A 13,612-nucleotide genomic window follows, 5' to 3' on the forward strand; every position below is an offset into this window, starting at 1 on the left:
AGTATTCCATGGTGTATATGTGCCACATTTTCTTAATCCAGTCTATCACTGATGGACATTTGGGTTGGTTCCAAGTCTTTGCTATTGTGAATAGTGCCGCAATAAACATACATGTGCATGTGTCTTTATAGTAGCATCATTTATAATCCTTTGGGTATATACCCAGTAATGGGATCACTGGGTCAAATGGTATTTCTAGCTCTAGATCCTTGAGGAATCACCACACTGTCTTCCACAATGGTTGAACTAGTTTACACTCCCAGCAACAGTATAATATTCCTATTTCTCCACATCCTCTCCAGCATCTGTTGTTTCCTGACTTTTTAATGATCACCATTCTAACTGGTGTGAGATGGTATCTCATTGTGGTTTTGATTTGCATTTCTTTGATGACCAGTGATGATGAACATTTTTTCATGTGCCTTTTGGCTGCATAAATGTCTTCTTTTGAGAAGTGTCTGTTCATATGCTTTGCCTACTTTTTGATGGGGTTGTTTGCCTTTTTCTTGTAAATTTAAGTTCTTTGTAGATTCTGGATATTAGTCCTTTGTCAGATGGGTAGATTGCAAAAATTTTCTCCCATTCTGTAGGTCGCCTGTTCACTCTGATGGTAGTTTCTTTTGCTGTGCAGAAGCTCTTTCGTTTAATTAGATCCCATTTGTCAATTTTGGCTTTTGTTGCCATTGCTTTTGCTGTTTTAGTCACGAAGTCCTTGCCCATGCCTATGTCCTGAATGGCATTGCCTAGGTTTTCTTCTAGGGTTTTTATGGTTTTAGGTCTAACATTTAAGTCTTTAATCCATCTTGAATTAATTTTTGTATAAGTTGTAAGGAAGGGATCCAGTTTCAGCTTTCAACATATGGCTAGCCAGTTTTCCCAGCACCATTTATTAAATAGGGAATCCCTTCCACATTTCTTGTTTTTGTCAGGTTTGTCGAAGATCAGATGGTTGTAGATGTGTAGTATTATTTCTGAGGCCTCTGTTCTGTTCCATTGGTCTATATCTCTGTTTTTGTACCAGTACCATGCTATTTTGGTTACTGTAGCCTTGTAGTATAGTTTGAAGTCAGGTAGTGTGATGCTTCCAGGTTTGTTCTTTTGGCTTAGGACTGTCTTGGCAATGCAGGCTCTTTTTAGGTTCCATATGAACTTTAAAGTAGTTTTTTCTAATTCTGTGAAGAAGAAAGTCATTGGTAGCTTGATGGGGATGGCATTGAATCTACAAATTACCTTGGGCAGTATGGCCATTTTGATGATATTGATTCTTCCTATCCATGAGCATGGAATGATCTTCCATTTGTTTGTGTCCTCTTTTACTTCCTTGAGCAGTGGTTTGTAGTTCTCCTTGAAGTGGTCCTTCACATCCCTTGTAAGTTGCATTCCTAAGTATTTTATTCTCTTTGTAGCAATTGTGAATGGGAGGTCACTCACAATTTGGCTCTCAATATAGTATATATACACCTATATTGGTGTATAGGAATGCTTGTGATTTTTACACATTGATTTTGTATCCTGAGATTTGCTGAAGTTGCTTATCAGCTTAAGGAGATTTTGGGTTGAGACGATGGGGTTTTCTAACTTTACAATCATGTCATCTGCAAACAGGGATGATTTGATTTCCTCTTTTCCTAATTGAATACCCTTTATTTCTTTCTCTTGATTGCCCTGGCCAGAACTTCCAACACTACATTGAATAGGAGTGGTGCGAGAGGGCATCCCTGTCTTGTGCCGGTTTTGAAAGGGAATGCTTCCAGTTTTTGCCCATTCAGTATGATATTGGCTGTGGGTTTGTCATAGATAGCTCTTATTATTTTGAGATACATTCCAGCAATACCTAGTTTGTTGAGAGTTTTTAGCATGAATGGCTGAATTTTGTCAAAGGCCTTTTCTGATTCTATTGAGACAATCATGTGGTTTTTGTCGATGGTTCTGTTTATATGCTGGATTACGTTTATTGATTTGCATATGTTGAACCAGCCTTGCATCCCAGGGATGAAGCCAACTTGATCGTAGTGGATAAGCTTTTTGATGTGCTGCTGGATTCGGTTCGCCAATATTTTATTGAGGATTTTCACATTGATATTCATCAGGGATATTGGTCTAAAATTCTCTTTTTTGTTGTGTCTCTGCCAGGCTTTGGTATCAGGATGATGCTGGCCTCATAAAATGAGTTAGGGAAGATTCCCTCTTTTTCTATTGATTGGAATAGTTTCAGAAGGAATGGTACTAGCTCCTCTTTGTACCTCTGGTGGAATCTGGCTGTGAATCCATCTGGTCCTGGACTTTTTTTTGGTTGGTAAGCTATTACTGCCTCAATTTCAGAGTCTGTTATTGGTGTATTCAGAGATTCAATTTCTTCCTGGTTTACTCTTGGGAGGGTGTATGTGTCCAGGAATGTATCAGTTTCTTCTAGATTTTCTAGTTTATTTGCGTAGATGTATTTATAGTCTTCTCTGATGGTAGTTTGTATTTCTGTGGGATCGGTGGTGATATCCCCTTTATCATTTTTTATTGTATCTATTTGATTCTTCTCTCTTTTCTTCTTTATTAGTCTTGCTAGCAGTCTATCAATTTTGTTGATCTTTTTAAAAAAACCAGCTCCTGGATTCATTGATTTTTTGAAGTGTTTTTTGTGTCTCTATCTCCTTCAGTTCTGCTCTGATCTTAGTTGTTTCTTGCATTCTGCTAACTGTTGAATTTGTTGGCTCTTGCTTCTCTAGTTCTTTTAATTGTGATGTTAGGGTGCTAATTTTAGATCTTTCCTGCTTTCTTTTGTCCCCCACCTTACAATTTCTTCTCTCCACACCTGTCAGAGGGTTGACTCTGACTGATATGTTCCTCCCCTGCTTCAATCCCTCCAGAGTCTTGCTGTTGTACATGGAATAAAATCTAAACCCACCATCCTGACTTACAAATGCCCCTCAAAACGGGCCTCGTCCACCTTTCTGACTTTCTGGACTCCAGTATTTGCCTCTACCTCTCACATTGCTTCAGCACACTAACCTTTCTGTTCCTTAAACAGCCCAAGTGTTTCCCTGTTAAGACATTGAACCAGTTTTCACCTTTGTCTATAATGCTCTTCCCTGCTCGCTCTTGCCATTTCAGTATCTGTTTAAATATCTCCTACTTGGTGAGCACTTCCCTGACCCATCCAGCCATAACCAGCTGTCCAGCTGTCCAGCTCATTGCTGGCATTTGTCCTATTTGGCTGTTGATCATCTGTCTCTCCCACTAACATAAGACACTTGAAGGCAGAGGTCTTGCTGTGTGGTTCATAGTTGTAGCCCCAATGCTCTAATGAAACAAGGCTTGGCACAGAGTTGGAGCTCAGTAAATGTTTGATGAATGATTGAATAATAGGAAGATCTCATAGAAGAGTTGAGAGAGGAAGTCTATTATTGCAGGGAAGAGCATTTTTGGTAAAGGGAACAGAATGAGTGAAAAGGAATGAGGAGAATATTAATAAATAGATAGCTGCATGTACCAAGTGTAACATTTGGCCCATTTCACTAAAATTGCTTGCCAAATTGGCTTTCACTAAAGACTGTCAGTTTCTGAGGGCACGGGTCTCATCTATCTTGCTTACCACTGTATTTTCAATATCACACTGAAGACCCATCGTGGGTTTGCAACCGTTGTAATTAATAAATGAAGGGAATAAAAGGAAGAGCAGTGGGACACAAGGCTGGAAAGATACTGTGAAGCCTCATTGCTAAAGGTTGAATGTTGAACAAAGGAGGTTTTATTTTGTCCTGTAAAAAATGGGGAGCCAGTGAAGGTTTTTCTTGTGTGTGTGTTTTTTGTTTTGTTTTGTTTTTGAGATTGAGTCTTGCTTGGTCGCCCAGGCTGGAGTACAATGGCGCAGTCTCAGCTCACTCTGCCTCCCGAGTGCAAGCGATTCTCCTGCGTCAGCCTCCTGAGTAGCTGGGACTACAGGCACGCCCCACCACGCCTGGCTAATTTTGTACTTTTAGTATAGATGGGTTTTCTACTAAATGATGGCCAGGCTGGCCTCGAACTCCTGACCTCAGGTGATCTGTCTGCCTCGGCCTCTCAAAGTGCTGGGATTACAGGTGTGAGCCACCGCGCCTGGCTGTGTGTTTTAATTTTTTAATAATTATGTATTTATTTTATAATTTTTAATTTTTTTTTGAGACAGAGTTTTGTTCTTCTTGCCCAGGCTGGAGTGCAAATGTTATGATTTTGGCTCACCACAACCTCTGCCTCCCAGATTCAAGTGATTCTCCTGTCTCAGCCTCCCGAGTGGCTGGGATTACAGACATGCATCATCATGCCCAGCTAATTTTGTATTTTTAGTAGACATGGGGTTTCTTCATGTTGATCAGGCTGCAGGAGGCTGCAAGGAAAGGTATAGCAAAGTCCCATACACCATTTACCCAGCCCCTTCCAATACAACCATAGCACAATATCAAAACCAAGAACTTGATGTTGCTACAATCCATAGAACTTATTTAGATTTCAACTTGATTGTTGAGTATCTTGGGAATGGTATTTGTTGATTACCATTGCCACAAAATTCCCCTGTGTCTCCTATTTGTAGTCACACTATGCCCCCATCCCTAATGCTTGGTAATTGGCAATATGTCCTTCATCTAACTAAGTTATTTCATAACTGTTACATAAATAGAATTATGCAACATGTATTCTTTTAAGATTGACTTTTTTCAGTCAACATAATTTCCTTGAGGTTCACCCAAATTGCAGTGTACATCAAGAGTTCACTCCTTTTCATTGTGCAGTGGTATTCCATGGTATGGATGTACCAGTCTGTTTAAGCATTCATCATTTAAAGGACATTTGGGTAGTTCCCAGAAGATCTTTACTTCAGGGAATAATAGTATGCTGACTTTTTTCCTCTAAGGAGAGGATTCTAGAGGCAGGGGAAGAAGAAGACATTGGACTAGAATAGTACTTAGTATAAATAAGAGAAATGGAGACAAGTAGGAGGTGATTTCAATAGGACAAGAGGGAGATGAGGAGTGGAACTAAGGAAGTGGCAATGAAGATGGGGAAGAGGTCAGATTCAAGAGAGATTTCTGAGGTAGAATTGACAGAAAGGAGCTGGCATGAATTTGATGTAGAAGATAAGATAAAATATATCAACAATCCCTTAAATTTTCCTGGCTTTGTTAACTGCAAGATTGGTGATTCTATACACTATGATACGCTATTCAGGAAAACAGGGCATTTAAGAAGAAAAACGAATCCAATTTTGGGGACCCAGAGTTTGAGATGCTTAGCAAGAGATCCAAGTGGTACTGCCCAGTGGTTAAGGAGAACTCCCTGGGCAGGAGATGCAATGGAGAAGCTTCCAGAATACAAGTTATTTTGGATCTATGGAATGGATGAGATTGTCTGAGGAGTGACAGAAAGTTGAGTAGAGAGCTGAGGACATAAGCTTGGGAAATCCACATGGAATGCTATGAAGACACCAAACACAACGACAGGGAAAATTATTGTACTGGCAATCAGGTGATCATTGGGTGATCTTTACACAATCAGTCTCAGTAGACAGCATGGTGGAGCAGGTGAGGTGATGAAGAAGAAATGAAGCAGTAGAGGCAAGTAGTGAGAGCTCTGAAGAATTTGGGAGCTGGGAACTACCTGTAGGATCTCACAATGATCCCCACATACCTCGTGCCCCCGTGGCCATGGGGGCGTACACCAATCCACCAGATGTAGCTTTTCTGCAAGTCCATATGTGATCCTGGGACTGGTCTAAGTTTAGCTCTTGACTAACACCTACTTGCCTTCTTGGGGATAGACTAGGAATGTTGTTTTGGGTCTGAGAAATGAACAGGTCTGTGAACTGAGGTCTTGATACTAAGTGAAGAGAGAAGAGATAAGCGGGGGCTGGCACAGCTGATAGAGCGAGGTCCCTGAGGAGTGGGAAGAGACTAGTGGGGAGATCTGTGTTGGGGAAAGAATCTTTCTTTCCTCAGAATCCGAAAGTAATTCCTTCAGGATGGGAGAGATGATGACAGTTGTGATGGGCAGGAGAGAGGGGCTTAGGCCACAATGTTCTCAGTGAGGTAGGAGGTCATTGCAGTTGAAAGCAAGAAAGTAGGGGTTGTTCCATAGGTTGAAGAGAGTGATAAAGATTCAGAGCAATGCTCTTTCTCTGTAGCACCTGTCACCACCTGACGTAATACTGGTGTGGCATTTGGCTGTTTTTTTTTCCTAAGTAGTATATAAACTCCATGCAGACAAGTTGTCTGTCTTCTTCACTGTATGTCTCAGCATTTAGGATCGTGCCTGACACAAAGTGGGCCTTGATAAATATTGAGTGGATGAAAGAATGAACACAGAGGAGCAAAATGACTGGTGAGCATCACAGGGGGCCCAGTTGCAGTGGAAATAATTCCTTCCTCTCCTGCTCTGGCCCTCTCGTCTGTACTTGTCCCCTGTTGCCTTGTAGCTGAGTTATTTCTAGTCATGTCTTGTCCCCTGTCCTGCACTAAACACTCTTTGGGGCTAAGTCTGCAGCCGATCCATCCTGCTGTGTGCACAGGTGGTAGGTGTTCAGAAATTATTTGCTAAAGAATTGATATGTGAATGGAATGTTAAGCAGCTTCAGTTGTTGCAAAGGTCCTTGTTTTGTTGCATTAAAATCTAGCTTCTTGTGACTTCTATACATTAGTTGACGTTTTGCCATTTGGAATAAATGAAGCCTGTTTCTTCTACCCTTAGCCAGCTTTTCAAGTGTTTGAATGATTGCGGCGTCTCCCACACTTTCCCAGGTAAAGGCGTGTGATTCTTGTGACTGCCCCTTCTATGACTGGTTTCCAAGCCCCCTGGCATTCTGGTCTCTCTGGGATAGGAACTCTTTGGCCCCCAGAAGTTGTTTAGACACCATCGGACTATGCCTCTGCAGGGACCCAGGCACTCTGGTCCAGCACATATAGAAATGGCCGGAGGCCCTTTTTTTATTTTTTATTTTTTTTTTTAATCATCCTTTTCCAGAGTTTTACAATCAACCTATAAAACTGTGAGGTCCACTGAATTCTAAAATTAGGAGCCAGTCTGTCATTGGAGCTGACTTCTATGCCAGCAATGAGGTACATCTCTGCCCAGCAGGACCTGTGACCCTGAGCCTCTTAAGCTGGTAGCACTTTGCAGAGAGTTGTACTTTATTCCTTTTTGGGAGGTGACAGGCAAGTACCTCTGGCATTCCCCATCCATATTTTGAAGATAATAAACAAGGGGCCCGTACATCCCTGGGGTGGGGTGGAGAGGCAGACCGAAGCCTCCTTTTCAGCACTGCTGGACAGAAACAGCTTTTGGTTGGAGCTGTTTTGCTGAAACTCTTCGTTGCCATTACCCCTTAAGCCCAGGCTATGTGGGGAGTTCATTAGCTCATAGCTCAGGTTTCAGTCAGAGGGGAAGAAACTGGCCTCCAAGGAGCAAGGCTATGACCCTTATAGCTAACCCAGCAGGGTCCGTTTTTAAATTTATTGAGAGCTAATTAGCATACAATAAAATACATAGTTTTTAAGGGCTCAGTGTGAAGAGTTTTGAAAGTTGTAGACACCTGCTTAAACACCGCCTAAAATAAGATACAGAACATTTCCATTACCCCAAAGCTCTCTGGTGCCCCTTCCCAATCTAGTCCATCACCTTCCTAACCACTTTCTGCCTTCTATCATGATAGACTAGTAATTTCTGTCCTTGGGCTCCATGGAAATAGAATCACACAGCATTCCCTCTTTTGTGTCTGTCTTCTTTTGATCAACACAGTATGTTTTAGATTCTATCATGTCGTTGTATGTATCAGCAGTTTATTCCTTTTCAGTACCAAATAGTATTTCATTTCGTGAACACACAATTTATTTATCTGTTTTCCTGTTAACAAATGTTTGGATTGTTTAAAGTTTTGGCCATTGTGAATAGACACTATAATGAATCTCTGTGTGCAAGTCTTTGTGTGGACATATGGTTTTCACTCCTGTTAGGTAAGTATCTAGAGTAAATGCATGAACCTTACAAGAAATTTTCTTTTTTTTTTTTTTTTTTGAGACGGAGTCTCGCTCTGTCGCCCAGGCTGGAGTGCAGTGGCCGGATCTCAGCTCACTGCAAGCTCCGCCTCCCAGGTTTACGCCATTCTCCTGCCTCAGCCTCCCGAGTAGCTGGGACTACAGGCGCCCGCCACCTCGCCCAGCTAGTTTTTTGTATTTTTTTAGTAGAGACGGGGTTTTTTTGGTCTCGATCTCCCGACCTCGTGATCCGCCCGTCTCGGCCTCCCAAAGTGCTGGGATTACAGGCTTGAGCCACCGCGCCCGGCCAAGAAATTTTCAAACAATTTTTCAGTGGCTATGCCATTTTACACTCTTCTGCCCCACCCCACACCTGTCCCCAGTAATGTATGTTCCAGTTGCCCTACATCTTTGGATGATGTCTTCTAAGTTTTATCCACTCTAGTGGGTATGGAGTGCTATCTTATTGTGGTTTTCGTTTGCATTTTCCTATCACTAATGACGTTAAGCATTTCTCAAGTGTTTTATTGGTCATTTGTAAATCTCCTCTGGTGAAGTGTCTTTTCAGATCTTTGCCCAATTTATAACTTGGATTTTTTTTTGTCTTTACTTGATTTGTAGGATTTCTTTATATATTCTGGATTTGTTAGATATGTGCTGTGTGTGTATGTAGCAGTGTGTGGCCTGTGGCCTATTTCATCTTCTTAATGGTATAATTTGATAAGGAGACATGTTTAATTTTGTTTATATCAATTTATCAGTTTTTGTCTTTAATGGTTAGTGCTGACTGATCTAATTTTCATATGAGAGACTCTTTTTATCTGTGAGAGACAGGAGGTCTGAGATACCAAAAAGAACCTGGAAAAATTGGGAGTGGAAGGGGCTGGTAGAACCTTCACCTTTTAAGGTTACAGCAGCCCTGCAGCTTGGTGCTTGGAGAGGGCACAAGGTTAGTGAGTAATCAGGAGACCTAAACTGAAGGCCTGGCTCAGCCATTTACTACTTGAGTGACCAGTTTATTCATCTGTAAGATGGGGGGTTGTTGTTGAGCTTACTCAGCCCATATCACAGTGGGCTTTGAATAAACTGAAAGCCAAAAGCACTCAACAAGTCATCATGAGTATTATAATACTATAACCCCTGTTATATTATAACCACCATTATAACTACCATTATAACCACATTATATTAAAACCACCTTTATATTATAACTACCATTATATTATAACCACCGTTATATTATAATCACCATTATATTATAACCATTATATTATAATCACCATTATAACCACCATTATATTATAACCACCATTATAATTATATTAATTATAATAACCATATATAACATTATATTAATTATAATAACCACCACTCTTATTATCACCCACCCTACAGTAGTCCATTGTCTTGTTTGTGTTATCTAATTCCTGCTTCCCTGTTTCTTACTCCTGAACATTTCATATTCAAAAGCATTTTTCTTAGGGGACAGGTGGGAAGAAAAGACTGTAAAACTTGAATCCATTTTTTTGTCACCTGTTTGTATTTCCAGAAGAAACACCCTTGAGGTGTATTAGTCCCATGGTGCTGTATGCTGGGCATTGAGCTGTGCAGTGGGAGGCTCACATGAGAATCTGAGAGGTTCACAATGGATGGGGACACAGAATGAGCCCCTGAGCAGGCTGCCATGGGTGTCTAGCCTCGTGACCTCTCGTGGCTGCTTTTGTGATTTTTCTTCCCCCTCTGCATCCCCAGTTTTTAACATACCTTTTCACCAAAAAACTCATGGGATTGCAGGTAGTTTATTTTGTCAGGAGTCAGACCTTACTTTCCCACAAGTTAATATGGGTTCACGAATTACATACAACCAAAAGTAAGTGCCATTAACCTGTGTAGTTTTATAATTGTCTTTTTCAAAATGTTGAACATGTTATGGGTATCCTGCTCCTACCTCTGAGAAACCCGAGCAGTCTGAGACCTTGGAAGGATGGTCCCTGCTCACTGCAGTCCACGCCTTTGAGAAAAGCTACATGAGGACAATGCTTTTCTTTTTACTTGCTTTAAAGTACAGTTCCTCTTAGGAGCAAAGGGGGCAGGCAGGGAGTCTCCATGATGCAGATTGCCAATTTGTGATGGGAATGATCTAAAGTTTTTGATAGGTGGAAAACATCCACTCCCATGGTACCCAGCTGAGCTTAGGCCTAGAAGTGTTAAGCTGGACCATACAGGCTGCCCCTCCTCCAGCCAGATGTGGGGATCTAGCCTGATAGCCCAGGGCTCCTCCTTATTCCCCTCCAAAGGAGTGTTCAAAACATGAAAGTGGTCTGAGAAAAACTGCAGTCTTGTTTTTTCATGTCTTCTTAGTTTGTGGAGAAGCCAAAAAACTCCCTAACAAATATTCAAATCCAGACCCTGTCTCCACCCCGAGATGGGTCCCCAGAGCCTGAGTGAGATGCTGTATAATCTGGAGAGGGAGGAGATGAGGACAGGATGAAGTGGCGTGGGAGGCGGGGTGGAAAGTGTAAGGTCCTCGCCTGGCTGTGGTATCAGCAGTGAGTCCAGCAAGCAAAGGGTGTTAAGGGAATGAACTTGATCCTTGAGGCCTCAAAGCAGGAGTAGTCTCTGTTCTCTGTGTATATCTGAGAGAGGAGTTGGGAGGTGGGGAGGCAGCAAAGATAAGAGGCCAGTGGCCGGGTGTCATATTACAAAGCTGAGAGGAAGAAGCGGAGAAACGAAGAGCTCTCACAAGAAAGATCAGAGAAAGCTGTGATTATGCAATATGCCCACTGCAGACAGACAGGCGGCACTGGCCCTTCATCTTTCTTAACCTCAGATTCTGAGAGAGCCTTTGTAGCCTGGTCAGTCACACGCAGGCATGGGCTGGGCTGGGGTGAACGTCAAAGCTCTGGCAGGTCTCACTCTGGATAAGAGGGTGAACCTGGGGAAAACCGAAGACTTTTCCAGGTTAGGGAACTGATGCTCAGCCCCTAGCCTGGTTATCCCACATTTAGCCCCCTTCAAGTTGCCCCCACCCTCCCAACAAGTACCCCAGGCCTCTAAAGCTCCAGCACTGCAGATGGTAGCGTGTGCAGGGCCCCAACCTGCCACACACTTGGCAGGCCCCACCCAGACGCGTGCCAATTTGAGCTGGGTAAAGAGCGAAACCGCAATCCATCCAGCAGTTGTTTTGTCTGCATGACACCAGACCAACCAGTTATGTACACTGGTGCCACGCGGTAAGGAGAGCTATTTTGACTAAAACCAGCTCCTCGGACACTGGAGCCTGCACTTGGTACCACATGGAGGGAAGGTAAAGACGCATGTTAGAGACTTCCTCAGATTCAGGCCGAGTCAAACATCACTGCCCTGAGACTGGGTACTGTTTTGGGGTGCCCCAATCTTACGGGGTCAAGCATTTTTGTTCACTGCCACAGCTCTGAGTATATGTATAGCCTCTGTGGGTGTCCCTGGGTGCCAGGAGTTAGAGAGCAGAAGGAACACGGCGCTGTGCTTGCGACTGAGAGGATTAGAGACCAAAGCAGCATAGACACAGATCCTCACCTAAGACAGCACTTGGCATTGGAGAAGGTTGCAGGGAAGCCAGTCTCTGGGTCATAACCTGGACGTGGCTTATCCCCAGGGTGGGTTCTGAGTAAATGTCAAATCACCAGCTTCTCGGGTAGGCAAATGCCAGGAACAAAGGTGGACCATGGGGAAGGCACGAGAAACGTCCTGCCACCTCCTAACTGGAACCTTTGCTAGATGTGGCCTCTCCTGTGGTCATCTGAGACTGGTCTGTTGATTTCTGAGGTCATGTCAAATGGCTCAGATTCTAGATAATAGAGTGAATCTTTTGACAAAACCTGGAGGCAATGGAAGGGAAGGAGCTCCACAAAATACCTAAGATGTCCAATTCATTTTCCCTCACCCATGCACACATAGAGGGCTTTCGACTTTTGGACAGTTTTCCCATTCATCACATTGCCTGGAATGCTCTTGCCCTCAATATCCACAGAGCCAGCCCCCTGTCTCAGCGAGGCTTCTCTGGATACCTGACCCCACGTTTTACTGACTCCATCTGCTCCTGCCACTTCCATCTCCCTCCCTGGTTTTATTTCTGTACTTAGCACTTACTATCTATCATTTGATATACAAAATATTTTCTCATTTGTCACATTCATTGTCTGATTTCCCCACTAGAGTGCAAACTCCATGAGGATGGGGAGGTTTCCTTGTGCACTGCTTGTTCACTGCTGTACCGGTGAGGATAGTACCTGGCACATAGCAAGTTATCAATACATACTTATCAAATGACTAAATCAATGTTTTATGTTCTTTGAGTAGATGTTACAGAAGAGGAAATTGAGGCAGAATGTATCTATGCTCATTTCCAATGACTGGGTTTGGGATGGGCTGAGAGCTGTGCTTTCTGCTGAGAAAGTGACCTTATCTCTTCCGGGCAGCCATGTCCCTGAGAGGTGGGTCCACTCATGGTGTCACCACACACATAGTTTGCCCTCACATGTCAGCCTGGCTGGAGCACCATCTGGGGACCAGTGAGGAGAGATGGGGGTCATCAGTGGGCTGCTGAGGTGAGGGATTATGGGGAAGAACAGTTTCTAAGTGATCGCAAAGGGTTGGACCAATAGTCTGGGCAGGTACCAGGGGAGCACTCAGCCTGCCACATCTGTGCCCAAAAGTGGGAGTGGGGCACCAAGCCAAAAGAGATGGTCAGCCTTCAGGACTGGCACTAAAAGTGGGGAGGGCTGTGGATGGAAGCAGAAGGGCCACAAGAGGGAGAGGAATCCTCACATACTTTTTAGGCTTGGAAAGACACAACTGCCTCAAGTCAGACGGGTCAGGCCTCACCTCTAGGAACCCAGATCTATTCAAGCTTGTAGTTTAGTGACATCTGAAACTGCTCCGAGCGCATATAATCTAGTTTGGGTTTCCAACCCAAGAAAAGATGAAAAAGACCTTGCTTTTTCTTATCTTTCCCATCAGCTACTCCTGCTACAGGAGAAAGGCATAAATCTAACAAAATATATACAGATGTGAATGCTGAAAATAATCAGAGGCCTAAATAAATGGGGAGATATGCGATATTCATGGATTGGAAGACAACACAGTAAGGATGTCAACTCTTCCTAAATTGATAATTTCCTTTGGTCTGAAGTCTTTGTTGAAATTAACATAACTACTCCAGCTTTTTTTTTTTTTTTTTTTTTTTGATTCACGTTAGCATTTCTGTGTCCCTTTACTTTTTGTCTATTTAAAGTGAGTTTCCTGTGGACACAGAGTTGGGTCTTGGTTTTTTTATTGACTCTGACAGTCTCTCTTTGGTATGTTGAAGCCATTGATGTTTAAAGTGATTTTCGTACAGTTGTATGAATATCAATCATTTAACTATTTTCTATTCATTGTCCTTGGTTTTCTGTTCCTTTAGCCTCTCTTTTTGATTGGGCATTTTATGATTCCATTTTTTTCTCCTTTTAGCATATCAATTATACATTTTTAAAACTTACTTTTTTTTAGTGGTTGCCCTTGAGTTTCCAATATACTTTTATAGTGAATCGAAGTCCACTTTCAAATAATACTGTGTCATTTCAGATAGCACAAGT

The sequence above is a fragment of the Theropithecus gelada genome, chromosome 14 (genome assembly GCF_003255815.1).
Source record: "Theropithecus gelada isolate Dixy chromosome 14, Tgel_1.0, whole genome shotgun sequence".
Taxonomy (NCBI): domain Eukaryota; kingdom Metazoa; phylum Chordata; class Mammalia; order Primates; family Cercopithecidae; genus Theropithecus; species Theropithecus gelada.